The sequence below is a fragment of the Onthophagus taurus genome, chromosome 8 (genome assembly GCF_036711975.1).
Source record: "Onthophagus taurus isolate NC chromosome 8, IU_Otau_3.0, whole genome shotgun sequence".
In the NCBI taxonomy this organism is placed as follows: Eukaryota; Metazoa; Arthropoda; class Insecta; order Coleoptera; family Scarabaeidae; genus Onthophagus; species Onthophagus taurus.
Window position 1 is genome coordinate 15,561,612 of NC_091973.1, and position 19,939 is coordinate 15,581,550.

Sequence of the window (19,939 nt, forward strand, 5' to 3'; positions counted from 1 at the left end):
TGCCTTTTTACTTTGATGTGTTGGACGGAAGTGACATCCGCGTGATAATTGATCCATCTTGTTTTGAGTTCCAATCTTCATCGTCCCAATCTAATTTGGTTTTCCATGCTTGCTGGATGATCAATTTTGGAATTATGGTAATTGGCGCTAAAAGATCTAGTGGATCAAAAATTTGGGCGGCATTATTTAAAATGGAGCGTTTCGTTAACCTTTTGGGTAAAATATTGTCTTTGAATGAAAAATGAAGTACATCAGACGATGGCTGCCATATTACATATTTATTCCTAATGTTCTGGTGCTGCCGTTACAAATTGGAATGAGATTTTGGGTATTTTGTTGTTGATTGACAATAGATAATGCTGTATTGCTTTGCCATTTGCGCAGTTCGAAACCTGCTGAATGTAAAATTTGTTTGATATTGTTACAAATTTTGTTTAACTTTTCTGAATCTTCAGCACCAGATTTTGAATTGCCAATTCCACCAAGCATCTTGTAGCCAGAAATGGGGCAGATGCAGTGCCGTACGTGACCGTGTTTAACTGGTAAATATCAATTTCCTTGGATGAATCGTCGCGCCATAGAATTTGTTGAAGACATTTTTGATTATCGTTGATGAGTATCTGTCGATACATCTTTTCGATGTCTGCTGTAATGACATATTTATGTTCGCGAAATCTGATCAAAATATCAAACAATTCCGGCTGTACTGTTGCACCTACTAAATGCAAGTTGTTCAAACACATATGAGTGCTTGTTTTTGCAGAGCCGTCGAATACGACCCGCAGTTTAGTTGTGGTACTCGAATTTTTAATGACAGGATGATGGGGTAGAAACACATTGTTGAAATTTGAGTTGTATGTGATTTTCGTCATATGATGTAATTGTATGTACTCATTCATAAATTTTATATATTCCGATTTTAATATGTTATCTTTGTTTAATTTGCGTTCCAATGAGTAAAATCTTTTTAGTGCGATCGCCTTTGTCTCACTGATATCAAATTCTTTTGTTTTAAGTGGTATGTTAGCCACAAACCTTCCATTTATGTCGCGTTTTGTTGTTTGTTGAAATATGTCTTCACATGTTTGCTCCTCATTGGTTAATTGTTTGGATGCAGATTTGAAATCGTCTAACTGCCAAAAACGTTCCATTTGTTCGTTCAATGTTAAAGCGGTACATGTCGATATGTTATGGGCCAATGGCTCCATTTCCCACGGAATGTCACCAACGACAATCCAGCCAAGTTTTGTGGCTTGGAAAATGGGGAATGAAGATGGAGATTTTATTTTTCCTGGTTCAATTAGATCCTACAGTATGCTAGAGCCAATTAACATATCTATAGGTTTAGATATGTTGAAAGAAGGGTCAGCTAAATTTAAATTTTCTGGTATCTGTAACGATCTTATATCAAATGAAATTTGTGGAATGGGTTCTGCTATTGTAGGAGTCATAAAACAAGAAATTGTTGATTGAAAGTTACTGGCTTTCGAGAAAAATGTTACCTTTGTGCGATGATTGATTTGAGATGCGATTCCTGTGAAACCCTTGATGCAAAAATTGGCGGGGTGTTTGGATAAACCTAATTTGTTGCACATCGATTCTGTGATAAAATGGGATTGCGATCCCGAGTCTAAGAGAACTCTTGCGTTGATCGGTTGTCCCATGCGATCGTATAAAATTACCTCTGCAGTGGATAACAACGTTTGATGGGATAGCGTCAGTGCGATAAGTCAGTGGAAATTTCTAGCGACTAGACGTTTTGATTGGTCGAAGTGGGGTGGTTCAATCAGCGCTGAGTCCGACCGGCGCGCGAGCGGTGGTTGGGGTAACAGCAATGTTACCGGAGATGGGGGAGGAGAGTAAACACGTGGTGGAGTCAAATTCCAAAAACGTTTAACTTGGTTTTTTATTTACAATTTACAATACTTTTCTACACGAGATTAATATAGAAACGATATTTGTAGTATAATATCCTCTGAGTCGAACGGCCTTCCTTTTTAACTCGGCTCCATGAATGCCGATCAATGGGGTGCGTCCGACCATTCGGCACGGCCTTCCCAGTGTTGGAAGGGAAGGTAAGCGTGGTAACACCCCCTCCCTCAAGAGGCCGCGCCGGGTTGTCGGGCTTGTTGCCGGCGTGGTGGAGGTGCCGGGCGAAGATCGTTCACGTGGACCTTGGTGGCTTCCGCGGTGTTGAACCGTCTAACCCAATAAGTGTTGGTTCCAGCGGCACTGATAATGATGTGAGGTCCGTTCCAACGTGGGGCGAAGGGCTTAAGAGGTATTTTGTGGCTGCGTTCCATGACTTTATCACCGGGTGTGAATTGAATTCGTGGAGGAACCTCTCCTGCGTATCGTTGCCGGTATCTATGTTCGTTCATATGGGCGCGTCGTATTCGTTCTTGTCTTCTTTCTTCTCCGTTAGGGGCTTGGTTGGGTGCCGGATCTTCGGCGAACCATTCTCCAGGTTTACGGAGCTCGTAACCCAATAGCAGAAGAGGCGGTGTTTGTTTCGTTGCGGCATTTCTTCGAGACCGGATGTTGAATAGAGCGGTTTGCAGGTGTTTGTCTCAGTTATTGGTATTGTGTCCTTGTAGTTACAGACATAGGCATTTTTTTAAGTCTTGTATTCGTCGTTCTGTCGGGTTGGCTTGGGGGTGGTATATCGGCGTAGTCCATTGAAGACATCCCCACCGTCGGAGTGCACCGTCCCATTCGATGGATATGAATTGTGGGCCGTTGTCAGAAAGGATAGCCCTGGGGTACCCGAATCGTGGGAATACTTTGTAGCGCCGTAAATTCCAAACAAGACACAAATTGATAGGATCGGGCTCCGGTAACTCAGTGAAGAAGGGAGAGTTCTGATCTAAATAAGGGCGCCACGAACTTAAACCGAAACCTATCAATACAAACCTTTGACCCAGCAAGTTCGAATCCAATGTCAAAGGAAAAGAAACAAGTACTAACATACACAAAAAAAAGTAATGTTGAGATAATAGATTCAAATAACTATATTGAAATGTTCTCAAAAATTGACTAACTTTGTTAATCAAAATAATTATATTAATAATATATCTAATATTATACCAATAATGTTCTTTAATAATGAAAAGTAAGGATATGAAATTAATCTCCAAAAACCTTATCGCTTTTGACTCGAGAAACCAAAAATAAAATACAAATAATAAAATCCTGAAAGAAAGTAAAATTAATACACAATAAATTATCATCAGCTGATGTAAATATAATTGTGGGACACCCAAAATAAGTGTCAAAAAAAAAAAAGGTAAACAAGCCCGTAACGTCCAAGCGATAAGTTAACAAAATTAAAAGAAAAATATCTATCTTAATAAATTTTAAATCGGTGATAATAACAAAAAAATATATATATATATATTGAGTTGAAGACTCTTAATAAAAAAAAGGTATTAATTAATTAATTAATCATTAAATCAAAAACACGAAGAATTAAATCTTTCTCTCATAGTTACTAATCCTGAATTGCGCCAAGACCGCCAAGACGCGTCCGACGTCCAAAAGGTTATGTTTGGTTATGTTTTACTTGCGTAGACCCTTTGCGCAGCTTCCTATCTCTCTCTCTTTCTTCGGAAGGAACCGGACGTAGAAAACGGAAATTAAGATGGCTGCTCTCAGGAAATGTAAACCACGAGGTCGAAACCTCCACGAAGACGATGGTTGGTTGACGTAAGATTGGATTCGATGCTTTACGACGGAAAACCTCTTGCTCGAAGATATATATATATAAATATATATATATTAGTAAAAGTTTATAATAAGACGCAAAAATAAAAGGCCTGACGATCTATAACGGCTTCACGTGATGGGTGAAATAAACCACGAATAAATCCAAAAAAAACTATCCGATGAAACACTACAACAGGTGCCAAAATAAATGAGTATAACAGCCAATCCGGAAAATCCGCAAACGAAGATCTTGCCAAAACACCAATGCAAAACTCTTCTAAGACACTCTTATCTCAAAAACGTGGTATCAGCCCATTTAAAAATCAGACGCCTCCTCAATCGAACCCAAAGACACAACGGTTCGAAGACGACTCGTTAAACCGCTTGTAACCACGAAAACAATATCTAAACGGAAATAAATCCCCCCACCCCAATTAATCATAACATAATAAAAATCACTAAAAATGCATCGAATCTTACGTCAAACCAACCATAGATGGTGTTAAATTATGAAAACAATGAAATTACGAAAAATGAAAATAAAAACCGCTACAACTTCTACGTCCATTACACGGATGACGTCCGCGGTGTCCGTCCATTGGATGGGGAACGCCTCCACCCAGCGGCTGAACAAGTCTGTGATAACCAGTATGTGGCGGTTACCAGTAGTGGTAGCATTGTATGGTCCCATTAGGTCTACCGCAATCACTTCCCAGGGCATTGTGGGCTCATGTGGCCGAAGAGGGGCCTTTTCCTGGAGTGGGCCGCGTTTTAGTGAGGCACACGCCCAACAGGTGCGTACGTGTTGGCGAACGTCGTCGTCCAAGTTTAGCCAGTAATAGTGACGTGCTATGGCTCGTGTAGTTTCTTCCGCTCCTGGGTGCCCTGCACTTGGTGAATCGTGGTACACGAATAATACGTGCTCCTGCATGTCTGTGGGTACGACGAGTCTGTTGCCTTCATCATTTCTTCGCCAAAGCAGGTCGTCAGCAACCACGTATTCCCTTAGGATTTTTTCTTCGGTCGCGTTCGTAGAGCCGTTAGTATGTATAGTATTCCACGCTTGGATGAGGTTTTTTGCGTGATGATTCTTTTTCTGGTTTTCTTTAATCATGTTGGCCAGGTCCGCCACAGCGATGGCGGCGATGAAAGGTTGTTCTTCTTGCGTAGCTGGTGTAGTTTTGTTTCCAGGTGGTAACATTCTGTTTATGTCAGCTTCGTCGTCGTCAGTCAGTGTTTGTTGTGCCGGTTCTCTTGACAAGAAATCTGGTAATTCGTTCTTCTCGCCCGGTATATGTTTTATTCCGAAGTTGAATTCTTGCAATAATAGGGACCATCGTGTGAGTTTGGCATTTTGGTTACAAAGAGTTTTCAGCCATAGCAAACTACGGCTGTCGGTTCGTAGTGTGAAAGACCGATCTTCTAGATAGGGTCGGAAGTGTTTCATGCCCCAGACTACCGCCAGGCACTCCAATTCGTTTGCATGGTACTTCTCTTGCGTCGGATTAAGTCTAGCGCTCGCAAAACCGATGATTTCTCTCTGATTCTCTTCTTCCTGGTATAAGACCGCTGCGATCCCTTTGGCGCTGGCGCCTGTTTGTAAGACGAATCGTTTTTTGAAGTTCGGACGATGGAGGTGGAGGGGTCTTTCCAAGTTCCTCTTAATGTTCTGGAATCCTTCTTCGGCTTCGGGGGTCCATTTGAAAGGCTTATTGCCGCGGAGTAAATCTGTCAGGGGTTGAAGTATTTCGGCACATCGGGGTATGAATTCTCGTAACCAACCGCAGAGCCCCAAAAAGCTTCTCAGCTGTTTTTTTGTTTTGGGTTGTGTGGCATTTTTGATGCCTTCCACGTGACAAGTCAAAGGCTCGATACCACCAGGGACGATGCGATGGCGGAGATATTCTATCGTCGTCCTCCCAAGTTGACACTTTTCTGGCGAGAGGTGCAAATTGTGAGTTTGCAATCTTTCGAAAACCAGATGTATGTGAAGCATGTGTTCTTCCCAGCTGTTGCTGTATATGATGACATCGTCGAGGTAGACGAATGCAAACTTCCTGAGATACCCTGGTAGCACTTCCCTCGTCATTAAATTCTGGAAGGTGGCCGGCGCATTCTTGAGGCCAAAAGGCATCACCTTAAACTGGTATGTCGCCCCGTCTGGTGTGGTGAACGCTGTTAGGTGCTTGGATCCTTTTGCCATCGGAATCTGCCAGTATCCGGATTTCAAATCCAACACGGAGAACACTGTAGCTCTGCTGAGGTCTCGCAGTGCTTCAGATATGATAGTAAGGGCCGATGATTCATCTTTAGTTTGCGAATTTAATTTTCGATAATCCACGCAAAATCTCGTGGTTCCGCCTTTTTTCTTTACTATTACCACCGGTGATGAATAATTCGACTGGCTGGGTTCGATGATGCCTTCCTCCAGCATCCTTTCTACCTCCCGGCAATAATTTCCTTGGTCTGTGTAGGGTAGCGGTATGGGGGTGATTGGAAAGGTTTGGAGTGGGATATCAGTTTTAATTTGTGTTGTGTTGAACCTGTAGTCGTCCCGATGTTGTTGGAAAAGATGTTTCCGAATTTCTTTATCGTGTTTTCTAACTGTTGTTTGTATTTTTCTGGAAATCCGCTTCTGATATTGATTCGGTCCGCGGGAATCTTGTTGGTGATAGCTTGGGAAGTTGTCCAGAAAAATGTTTGTCTTTGCTTCCTTCCAGCGTAAAGACATCTTCGTTGGAAATCTAACAGCACTCCCTCACGAAGAAGCCAAGGCTCCCCGAGAATGATGGGCTGTGACAGTCGCGGGACCACCAGAAATTCTTCAGTAAATTCAACGTTGTCGATTGAAAATCTGACGGTTGTCGAGCCCAGGATTTCGAGTTTGCTGTTGGGGTCTGCTAGTTTTGCTTGATACTTCTGTTTCAGGTAGCTACCAGCGATATCCATAGCAATGAAATTGTCGGTTGCCCCTGAATCTACGAGAGCTGTGGTTTGCTTGTTGTTGGTATGTACGCTTAGGGTTGCTTTCAGGCGGCTGCAGGGAGTGTGTAGTTGGTTGGCGATCGCTCTGTCCTTCCTGCCCGATAGGTGGCGACCGCTTACTCGTTTCCCTGATTGCTAGCGTGGAGTACCGGGCAGTCTCTGTGCCAATGTGTTCCAGGACAATAGCGGCATTTTGGCAAACTTTTCGCTGTATTATTTTGGTTTCTTTTGGTCAATATCTTTGATTTCAGCAGTAGGTCTTCCAGGATTGTAGCTTCGCGTCTTAGGGCTAATAGGCTGGTTGGAGGTTCCCTCATCAGCATTTGCATCGCGGGCAGCATCAGCTATATGTACATCGGAATATCTTCCACGGCGTTTCGTTTCAATCGGGCGGCTTGTCGTGATTTTAATTTAAGAAAAGCCTCCGCATCCTCTCCTTGCTGTTGTTGTTTGGCAAAGTACTGTCCATTTATTGAGGCGAGTATGCGGGCGTGGTTGAAATGAGCGACGATTTCCGTTTTGAGTTCATTGAACGTTAAGTTGAGGTCATTGAATTTACTATACCACTTAGCGGAGTTTCCCGACAAACAAGCGGTGGCGATTTTCATTTTCTTCGCCTCAGGAATGTCCAGTCTGATGAAGTGTGCCTCTAGGTCTGCCACAAATTTTTCTGGGTCCTCGATGGGGTCACCGTTAAACGTTGGGGTGTCATTATCTTCAAGTTGTAGTTGTTTTGCCAGCCCTATCAATGGGTTGATGATGTTCGTCAAGTCCATCTTGTTGACGTCTGGCTTGACGACAGGTTCCGCTGTTTGCATCTCCGTGTTCATCGTTCCTCTTCTTCGGAAGAGCTACTTGGTGCTTCTCGGTACGTTATTGAGCGGGATTGATTCGCAATACGTAAACTTCTTCTTAGTTGTGAAGTAGAAATGTTCGGCATCAGTGCAGAGGAACGTTGGGCGCCAATTGTTACCGGAGATGGGGGAGGAGAGTAAACACGTGGTGGAGTCAAATTCCAAAAACCCTTAACTTGGTTTTTTATTTACAATTTACAATACTTTTTTACACGAGATTAATATAGAAACGATATTTGTACTATAATGTCCTCTGAGTCGAACGGCCTTCCTTTTTAACTCGGCTCCATGAATGCCGACCAATGGGGTGCGTCCGACCATTCGGCACGGCCTTCCCAGTGTTGAAAGGGAAGGTAAGCGTGGTAACAGCAATGAGTTTTCGTATGCCGTACGTACAACTGTTACACATACCGGTTGTTATTGACCTATGATAATGACCTGACCACGTTTTTCTTATCTTGTGTTTGCTGCTTTTCTCGTGTTCTTTGATTTTAATTGTTAACCTATACTAGGATATAACTACTAGGATAGATATTTGTTTATGTACAATCATAAATGGAGCGTTTCTTTTTTATTTTTCTGTTCATCGTTCGTTATAGACGGTAAGAATTAACTGTTATGTTTCCTGACGTCGTATTGTATTTTTCGATCTTTCCGTTTTTTCAGTTGCGCCTGAAGAGGAGTAACTTTTCGAAACCGGTAGTGTAGATAAACAAATTAATAAATATTAATTCTTCACACATTTTGTTTCATTAATTAATTAAGTTTCCGAAGAATTATGGAGAAATACATTCCTTTCATACTTACCCCTGTTTATATACGGTATCAGTAAAGTTATATAGGTATTTTCCTTTGATTCGGTCGTTTTCAACGTCGGCCAAGGAGTTCGTGTCATGAAACTTTTCTATTATTTTATAAGGTCCTTGGTAAGGTTTACATAGTTTGGCTACTAGTTTTCTTTTTGGATCGGTGACTTTCCTACTCTTAATGAATACAAAATCGTTTAAGTTAAATTCTATGTATTTCCTTTTCTTCTTTTCTTGTTGTTTTTTCCTGTATTCGGCTTTCTTTCTTAACTTTAACTTGAAGTTATTACATTTCTCTTCCATATTTATTTATTCTTCGTTATCCCATAGTCGATCGGGTTGTTTTCCGGTCATTAAAAGATAAGGTGATTCTGAATGAGTTTTACTTGGGGTATGATTTAATAGACGTTCAATTGTTCTTATCTTAGAAGCCCATACGTGGTGGTTGTCTTTTAGTAAGATTCGAAAATATTTGATGACCACTTTGATAAGACGTTCACTAGGGTTTCCCTGGGGATGTCTGATGCTACTGTAGACCGGTTTGATATTTAACTGTTGAAGATGTTCCTGATATCGGGAGGTCCGTACCCCCCATTCAAGATATCAGCATTTTGATACTGCCATAATTATGTACTATTTATGTACTAATTTTCTACAACATTAAAAAATGTTGTACTAATTATTTAGTATTTTTTTTTTTTATATATAACTTTGGTTTTCGCCTTTAAGGTTTTTATTTTTAAAAACTACTTTAAATCGAAAATTAAGTTATTTATTGTTTTAGAAAATGTTACAGAGTTAAAACCGACAGTATAACGTCTTACAGTTGAATGAATTTATTTCTTCATAAATCTATGCCCTTTTATGCGGTTTTGATGGAATACTCCTATTGTTCTTCATTTATCTCATATGTGCTGGCACATAACTCCTCCCTCTTTAGACGTGACATTCTCCTGGATGTCTTTCTTCTTTAATTGATAAAGCTTATACCTTTTATATAGGCACTTATAACTTAAGCATACAATAATGATTATAATTATTACCAACGTTATATAAATTAATATATTGTTTTTATTAGAGTTTACATTGAGATACGGAATATTGTTATCAATAATACTAGTAATATTTTGTAAAATTAATTGAGGGTGCCTTTTAATGGTAACATTATCGAATTTTATGCGAGTTACAAAGTTTCTAGGGGTTTTATTTATTTTAAAATAATTTTGAATAATAGTTCCATTAATATCATATCTACACTTATTGTCTTTAATAATTTGATATGTTCCTTTTATTTTTAGCGTTCTTGTTAGTTTTCCACAAATTTCTTTAATTTCTATGTTTTCTTTTAAAATTACAATTGTTACTTCCGGATGTTCTAATATGTTAAATGGTTTAATATTTATTTCATACAGTTTGCAATATTTTATATCACCATGCGTTACTATATTAAGTTCGCAATTTTCTTTATTATAACGATTGATTTGATCAAAACATAGGTATTCATTTTGCTTTATATTTTGACATTGACAATGAAACGTGCTTCAGGCTCGATATATTATCAATTTTTGTAGGCAATGGATACAATTCATAATACTGATACTCATGATTATCAACTATGGGTACCTGAATAATGAAAAAATAAACATTCCACTTCTGATATGCTTTTACAGTTATTAAATTTTCGATCAAATATTCATTTTCAATTAGTGTTTCAAAAGGAAATTTATGATCGTTTTCAAGGTTTATATTTTTCATTTCTTCAATTAACTTTTCTGGTAATATTAATAGAGAGTGCAAAATATTTCTTTTTGCTAGATTTATAACTTCAATCAAATCACTGAGTTTAACGTTAAATTCTTGTAGGTATGATATTTGAGTATGAACGACTTCCTGTTTTGATTTTGGATAATATTTTTCATTTAAATCATTAATTTCTTGACGTATTTGTATGAAGTTATTATTAATTTTATTGGTTGTCTCATTTAAATATTTTACAGTGTTTATGTAATTATTAGAAATGTAATTTTGTGATTCACTAATTTTTGTGATAATTTCATCATAATGTTCGGCATCTGTCTGGGCTAAATTTCCCGTAACAAACTTTATGGCGCTCCCTAATAAATTTATTAAGCCTCTCTTACGTTTTATTTTTAAATTTAGCGCATTTATTTTATAAGAGATTTCGTTGTTTAATTCTTGTAATAGGTTTATCTCCGTATAATTATTTTCACTTACAATGCTATGATATGATTCTTGATAATTATGATATAGTTGTAACACATTACTTAAATCTAATTGCGTCATAATTTCGAAATATTGTTTACTGTTATAAGCGATTCCCAATCGGATTGGTAATACTCCCATTGGTTCCTCTATTTCTATTAATTCTGTTCTGTATCTTGCGACGAAGAACCTGAAACATTTCGAATTTTTAATTCATTGACATGTGCCGCCTTTTCTTCTAATTTTGTGTTTGGGCATGGTTTTAATTTTACTCTATTGTTGGGTAATATTTTGTTAACTATGTATGGCCCTTGATATAATTTATCAGTTTTTCTGCCTTTTTGTTGAGTTTTCCAATATACTTCTGCTCCTAGAACGATGTTTGGTTCTTGTATTTTCTCATTTCGCTCGTTTATCACCTTTTCTTTAGTCATGTGTTGTGCTTCATTAACATTTCGATAAAGTAATTTCGTTAGGTTTTTATGGTTTTCGATGTAATCCTCATAGTACTTTTGTTCGTATGCTATATTTATGGGATCCGTATGACCTGTTCTTCCAAATAATATTTCAAACGGTGTGTGTTTGGTAATTGGGTTTATACTCCAATTGGACGCCAGTATAGCTCGTGACATAGCCATTTGGATAGGAATTTCTGGTTGCATTAATTTTAATATCCTTAGGTGTTCTATTAGAGTTGAGTGTAATCGTTCAACGGGTGAATTTCCTTCGTGATGTCCAACTGTGGTAAAGTGAATGTCTACTTTATATAATTTTAATAATTCTTGTATAACTTTATTTTTAAATTCTGTACCATTATCACATGTGATTTTCTGTGGTATTCCAAATTTACTAAAATAATCAATTAAGTTATTAGCTATCGTTACAGCATTTTTATCTTTTACGTAATAAGCTTGTGCAAATTTAGTAAAATTATCAATAAGTGTAAGGAAAGTCGCATTATCTATTTTAAATAAATCAATGTGCATAATTTGCATCGGTTTTGTTGGTGTATCGGTTAGTAGTAAAGGTGCTTTAATCGGATGACGTTCATATTTTGCCCTCTGGCATATTTCACAATCTCCAATGTATTTTCCTACCATTTGCTGCATATTCTTCCATGAATAGTTTCTCTTGATTTCATTGATTGTTTCAACTATTCCTCGATGGTTTTTTTTTTCCTGTATGACATTGGTGAATGATTTCTATCTGTTTTTCGCGCTGGTTTATAATTTCAACTCTTCTTAAACATCTTATTAATTTCATGGCTTTTCTTATAAATTTGTCTAAGAATACTTTACATGCCATCTTATAGATATCATCGTTGCAATAAATGTAAAAGGTTTTATCAGTTCCATAGTCTTTTAAGGTTTCGAATAGATCATTATAAGCGTTATCTTGATTTAAATAGCATTTGTAAATTTTTAGTTTTCCTAACGTTATGTCTATTGATGTTGGTAGGTTGTGATAATAGAAAAAGAATTGGTTTGTCTTTGTATCGATTGGATCGTCTGATATGCGAATCGATTCTTCATGTTCCGATATCTGATTGCTGTTTAAGCTGTATTCGTGTTCGTCGTTTCTTTCGTTGGGATCTACTTGAACTTGAATAGACAATTGATCTTCTTGTAAAGCGTTTATCTCGACTCTACTTAATGCATCCGCGTTGGAATTTAATTTTCCTTTCTTGTATATAATCTGATAATCATATTCTTGGAGATAAAGTTTCCAGCGTTGTAGTTTCAAATTATTATCCTTGAAATTGTGTATCCACATAAGAGGTTTGTGATCCGTAACAAGTGTAAACTTCGTTCCATATATGTAAGGTCGAAATTGTTTACAGGCATACACAACAGCTAGTAGTTCTTTTTCTACTGTTGAGTATTTTATTTCTGATTTCGATAGGGTTCGTGATGCATAGGCCACTGGTTTGTCATTCCCTATTGTCCCTTGGCTCAAAATTGCACCGATTGCTCGCATCCGTCGTTATTACAAATGGTTGACTGAAATCAGGATATTTCAAGATAGGATCATTGCATAACAGTGTTTTACATTTTTCAATACATTGTCGATATTCGTCATTAATTATAACTTGTTGGTCCTTTGCTAAACATTTAGTCATAGGTTTTAATATCTTCGCATAATCTTTTATGAATTTACGATTGTATCCTATGAGTCCTACAAAAGCTTTTATTTCAGTTTTTGTTTTTGGGATCGGATATTTCTTTATCGCTTCTACCTTTGATGGGTCCGGTTTTACTCCTTCACTCGTTATTAGATGACCTAAGTATCTTAATTCTTTTTGTAAGAATTCACATTTGTCCAGTGATATTTTTACTCCATTTTGTTTTAGTCTTTGGAATACTTTTTCTAGTCGATCTCGGTGTTCTTGTAATGATGTTGAGAAAATTATTATGTCGTCCAGGTACACATGGCACATTTCATCTGTTAGACCCCGTAGGATGTTATCCATTGTTCTTTGAAAGGTGGATGGTGCATTGCATAAACCAAACGGCATACGATTAAACTCGTATAGACCCTGATCTGTTATAAATGCAGTTTTTTCTTTATCCTGTTCTTTCACTTCAATTTGGTGGTATCCTGAAGCTAGACCAAGCTCGTGAAATAATTCGCTCTGCCTAATTTATCTAAAATTTCATTGATGTTAGGTAACGGATATTTATCTTTTATGGTTTTTTCGTTTAGTCGTCGATAATCGATAACTAACCTATATTTTTGAATGCCTGATGCGTCTAATTTTTTTGGTACTAATAAAATTGGGGATGACCATGGTGAACAACTTTCTCTGATAATTCCTTGATCCATCATTTTATCGATTTGTCTTTTTATCTCCATCTTTTGGTTGCAGAGTTTTCTATAGGGTTTCTGGTACACAGGAACATTGTCATTCAAATTTATTTCATGTTTCACTTTGCAATGGAACGTTAATCATCGCTGTGTATTATGTCATGATTTTTGTAAATTAGATTTTTTATCATGTCTTTTTCTTCTTTATTCAAATGGTTTATTCTTAATTTACTTTTTATTGTACTCATTTGAATGTCTTTTATTTCTTTTGGTGTCAACTTAGAAGGCTCTATGTTCTTATTGTCTTGATGGTATTCGTTGATATCTTCAACTTCCATAGGTTCGACATTTATTTTGACTGGATAGTCGTTGAAATTGGTAATCTCAACCAATGATTCATGTTGATTTACTGTTATTATGGAATTCGGTATTTCCACACCTTTCATGAGTTTCTTATGATTTAATACGAATTCTCCTTGATTATGTTGTACAGGGATTTTACTTATTTGTCTAGTCCTTGGTGGTATTCCTAACGTTGGATTGTTAGTAAGAAATGGTATATTTGCATATTGTGTTTGTAAAATTTTGTGTTTATAATTTAGGTTTGCACTAAGCATTTCTAAAATGTCACTTCCCACTATACCGTCATATTTATCTGATACATTTACTATGTTAAATATGTAGGTATGTTCTGGGTCGTTGAACGTTTTTAGACTAGGGATTTCAATTTTGTAATCATTCTTAGTTATACCATGCATCGTTTTGATCAGATAAGGATCATAAAAAATATATTCCTGAAAGTAAGTTTCTACTAAATTTTGGGATAGGGTTGATGCTGACGCTCCACTATCTATCAATATTTTGGCGTTATTTAGTTCTGGTGAAATAATGTATGGTACCTAATCTTATCGTGAATATTGTTAATATGTATTATGTTTAATTCTGTGGCTCCGAGGCTGCTTCGCAAAAATCCTCATTTGCAACTTCTCCTACTATTTCTGCTTCTGATGCACCTTCGGATTGATCAGATTGATCTTCTGGTGGAGGTACTTGCATATAATAATCTCCGCTATTTTCATCATAAAAGAGGTTTTCCTCACTTGTTTCTAGAAAGTGCATATCGTGTCTTGGTCTTTTAGGCGACACTCGCATAGAACTAAAAAATTTATCAATGTCCATTGGTTGTGGATTATTATTATTTTTATTTAAGCCGAAAAGATTTTGGTTTTGATTTGGTTGTCGGAATAAATTGGAATTTTGAAAATATGGATTATTACCATAATCAATAGCTGGTCTATTTTGCATTGTTGTATTAGTAAAAGGATTAATATTCCTAGGTTGTTGAGTCGTTGTACCCATTGGAGTCGGTTGATTCCAATTAAGGTAAGGATTTCGTGGTATTTGAAAATTATTGTTTCTAGCAAACGTTTGATTTGGATTTGTTACGTAAACAGGGTTTTAAATTACTTTTGAGTTTTCTTTTGGTTTTGAAAAATTTATGTTTTTACCGGGTGGAATTGGTTTGAATTTTGGGGAGTTATTTATATTAATGTGAGTTTTTTGCTTACATAGATACAGCCAGCTTTATCGTTCTAACACTACTGCCATTGCTGCTTCTAAAGATCCGGATCTTTGGTATACACAAATTCACCGTAATCGTTATAACTCATTAAATTTCTTAAATAAGTTTGTAAAGCCGTTTTTTTTATATAAAGCTGTTTTAAGCGCTCTTTCTGCTTGATTAACTGTTAATTTAACTTTAGTCAAAAGAAGATTTAACGAATCTCTAATTCTATCACCTAGTGAATAAGGGTTTTCATTATGTTCCGGAATGATTTGCATTAAATCCGTTAAAAGACAGTCTTCGGATCTTTGGTCCGTAAGGGTTTTCATTATGTTCCGGAATGATTTGCATTAAATCCGTTAAAAGACAGTCTTCGGATCTTTGGTCCGAATAATTAAGTTCTAAACATGCCTTGATATCATGCCAAGTTGTTAATTCTCGTGAAGCAATTAAACCTTGGGCTTCACCAATAAATTTCCCTTTTATAATTTTAATAATGAATGTGTTGATAGGATTATTTAAATTTTGAATATCGAAATAAACTGATATTAATTTAATTAAGTCACTGTGGCTTTTTGGAAATCGTAAATTTTCTTTTCGGTTATAAAGTTTTAATAAACACCACAATAAAATCGTGTTAACCACTATCCTACTGACTGCGCCACTTTTGTTTTCGCCTTTAAGGTTTTTATTTTTAAAAACTACTTTAAATCGAAAATTAAGTTACTTATTGTTTTAGAAAATGTTACAGAGTTAAAACCGACAGAATAACGTCTTACAGTTGAATGAATTTATTTCTTAATAAATCTATGCCCTTTTATACTATTTTCTTTATCAATTATGCTTCGTAAGCGGTTTTGATGGAATACTCCTATTGTTCTTCATTTATCTCATGTGTGCTGACACATAACTTATATGTCAAAGTAGGGGGTGTAGCTGAACGTTCAGTTACACCCCCCCCCCGTCCATATACAACTTCCCTTTCAAGATATCAGCATTTTGATAGTGCCATAATTTTGTACTATTTATGTATTAATTTTGTACGGCATTAAAAATTTTTGTACTAATCATTTAGTATTTTTTTTATACAATTGTCCCAACCTTTTTGGTACCCCCTTTTTTCTTTTAAACTATAACTACCACAGTTTTGATATTTGGCACATCGATACAGGACAACAAGGTTTACTTTATGAAGTTAGTGTTGTTACTATATCACTTCCGGCTAGACCGGAAGTAGATGATTTATAAATTATAATATATTTAACAGTTTTTATTAACTTTTTTTTTTACAATATAACAAAATGTGCGGAACAATAAACTTGGATTTAACTTTACGTTCTTCCGCAATTAAATCGTCAAGTTCTGTGTAATCTCTATTGTCGTGGAAAATAATTGACGTGTAATGACACACATCATAAATGAGATCCACATTTTCATCACAGCTCGGTACACAAATATAATTTACAAATCCCTCCAGGTGGAAATCTTCACCTTGGAACGATATCTTACAGGGTATATCGTGTATATTTGTCCGTTTAAGGCTGGACCCCTCTGTGTAAATATCACTAATTAAGTACGGACCTAAAATATTATGTGATGTATTAGAAGGATATAATTCAAAATGGTCTCAGTTGTATTTTAGAAGTTATTGAGCAAACAAAAATTGCGAGCCTTGCTTTAACAAGACACTTACCGCAATATGCAATTTTACTTGCAGCATTTTTGTCGCATTGCACACAAGGAAACCTTTTTTCTTCACAAATTTCCATACAAGTTTTCCCATACAATGTCGCTTTTCCATGAGAAGCGGATTTCCCTTAAATAAAACTGGTACAAACTCACCCACCGAAAATTCACATTTTAAAATGGTCAATTCGCCTACCACTCTTTGATTCTTTTCCGGCATTATATCTTTCAAAATTTTTGTCCTTGTAGAATATGTGTTGGACACAACACCTTAAATATGCGGATATAAATCAGTAAGTTAATCATTAAAGTATTTTTTATTGTGTGATATCTTTAATAATTATTTATGTATCAATGCTTTAAAGCCGGTCTTTTTTAAGCTGTAATAAAGGTACGTGAGTATTAAAATACGTGTATTGTTATACGAACGTGCCATTAATTATTTATTTATCGGTTTTAATGCTTTAATACATAAATAACTATTTAGTATAGATTGCAGAAATATTATATTATTACGGTAGTTGAATTGAGAGTAGTCATGTTAGCTCAAGTCACTGAGTTAGTCTATAGACTCGGCTTGTCAGAACATGCGAAAAAAATTGTTCCAGAAACCGAATTGCTATTATATTTAATTCTAAAACCGTTTTTGAGCGGTTTTCTGGCTTGTTGGGACAAACCTCATGCCAACTGAAAAGTTCTTTACCATTGTTATACAAGTTAATCAAGTATTTGAAATTATTGCAGTTATCCCAACTTTCAACAATTCCTCTGGTATGTTCACTTCTCAATAACTTTAAAAACAACTGACTGACAGAATCAAATGCGCAAGTGTTATGTACACTAAAATTTCTGCCATCAATTTGAGATTGTTTTAGCGTTAAACAATTCGTGTTTTTTAAAATGCATTTCTCCTTCCTCTTTCCATGGAATGAAAAATCGCTACATTTAAATCTGTGGTAGTTATAGTTTAAGAAAGAAAAGGGGGTACCAAAAAGTTGGGACAATTGTATAAAAAAAATACTAAATGATTAGTACAAAATTTTTTAATGTAGTACAAAATTAGTACATAAATAGTACAAAATTATGGCACTATCAAAATGCTGATATCTTGAAAGGGAGGTTGTATATGGAGAGGGGGTGTAACTGAATGTTCAGCCACACCCCCCACTTTGACATATATAAAAAAAAATACTAAATGATTAGTACCAAATTTTTTAATGTAGTACAAAATTAGTACATAAATAGTACATAATTATGGCAGTATCAAAATGCTTATATCTTGAATGGGGGGTTGTAACTGTACGGACTTAATATCGGGGATTGTTGAAATATGTGGCGTTTTCTTTTAATTTTCTTTTAATTTCTTCCAACGCTTGATTTTCTGTTTCTGTCCATCTCCATGGTGTGTTTTCTATAGAAGGTTGCTTAATGGTAGAATTTTATCAGCGTAGTTTCGGATGAAACGGTGGTAATAGTTTAGAAGTCCTAGAAAACCTCTTACTTCTCGTATCTTCTTCGGTGCGGGAATGAATTTGTTCGACTCTCTTTGTGTCTAATTTAAAACCTTTTTCGTTTATCAGATGTCCTAAACAATTTATTTCACTTCGGAAAATTTCTGTTTTATTGAGATTGATTTTCATTCCTTCCGATGCCAGTGTATTGAAGATAATTCTTATGTGTTCCAGATGTTCTTCAGAGAAAATCAATATATCATCAAAATAATGAATACAAAACTCTTCATGTCGATTGTAATATCCGTTGTAGAAAACAAATTAAAGCTGATGACTGCATTTAAGTCCAAAAGGCGTACCTTTAAATTGGAATATGTTTTCATTAATTTTGAAAGCACAACATTTTTGGGATTCCTTTGCAAGTTTAATAAGCCAAAAGGCGGATTTCAAATCAATTTTGGTGAAGTATTTACTTTTACCACATTTAGCTATTAATATGTCGATGGTTTGCGGAGTTTCAAAGCCTGGTTTTATTCCTTTATTTATTTCTCTAGCATCCAAGCATATTCTTAGACTATTGTCAGATTTCTTTATGATATCGATGATTCCTTGATCTAATATTTTATCGATTTCATAATTTACTTGCTCTCTATAGTGAAAAGGGATAGAGTAATTTTTTGTTTTGAGTGGAGTTTCATCATCAATTAGAATTTTATGTTCGTAGTTTTTGGCAAAAGTAACAATGTCGTTATAAGTAATAGAGTTTTCCACTAGAATATCTTTTAGTCCTTCCTTCAAATCTCTTTCCAATTCCAACTTGTTTAACACTTCCTTTGTATATTCTTTTTTATTTAATTCGTTAATAACCTAGTACTCGGGTTCATTTAAATTATAATCATTTAATTCTTTTTCATAAATATAATCATTTTGATTATTATTTACATATTCACAAAGAATTACTTCTTTATCAATATAATTTATATTTTTACGTTCTTCTTTAATCTTTCCTTCACTCATATCCTTAGCTTTTTTAATTACTCTTTTTCCTTCTATGGTTTCCTCTATTATAATGTTTCCATGTTCTACCATGTCTTCGAATTTGATTTTATTATTTTCCATTTCTAATTGATTAGTTTCAAAATTTAAAATCATTTTATTTCGACTAATGTTGTCAATTCCTATGAGACAATCGAAACTCATAGCATAGTGTGGGACAATTTAAAAAGAGATTAAAACCAATTTTCCAAATTATAAAGAGGTCGTAATATCTCTGAAAAATTTGGTACGAACCGGTGAAAGTAGTTTATCATCCCTAAAAATCTTTGAAGTTCCTTTAAATTTGTAGGTTTTGGAAAATCATTAATAGATTTTACTTTCAATTGAGAAGGGCGGATTCCTTCTGAAGAAATTTCATGCGCAAGGAAATCTAAAGAGGAAACTCCAAAAAGACATTTTGATGGTTGGATATTGATACCGTAAGCGGTTAACCTCTCAAAGAGTGTTGATAAGTGAAGTAAATGGTCTTCTTCGTTTTTACTTGCGATAAGGATATCATCTAAATAGACAAAAATGAAATCGAGACCAGAAAGTACTTCGTTCATGAAGCGTTGGAACGTTTGGGCGGCATTTTTGAGGCCAAAGGGCATTCTCAAAAATTCGAATAAGCCAAATGGTGTTGAAATCGCTGTTTTGGGAATATCTTCTTCAGCCACAGGTACTTGATGGTATGCACGTACAAGATCGACTTTAGAAAATATTGTACAACCATGAAGATGCAGATTGAAGTCATGGATATGAGGTAATGGATAGAGATCAGGTATTGTGGCAAGGTTCAATTGACGATAGTCGCCACATGGCCGC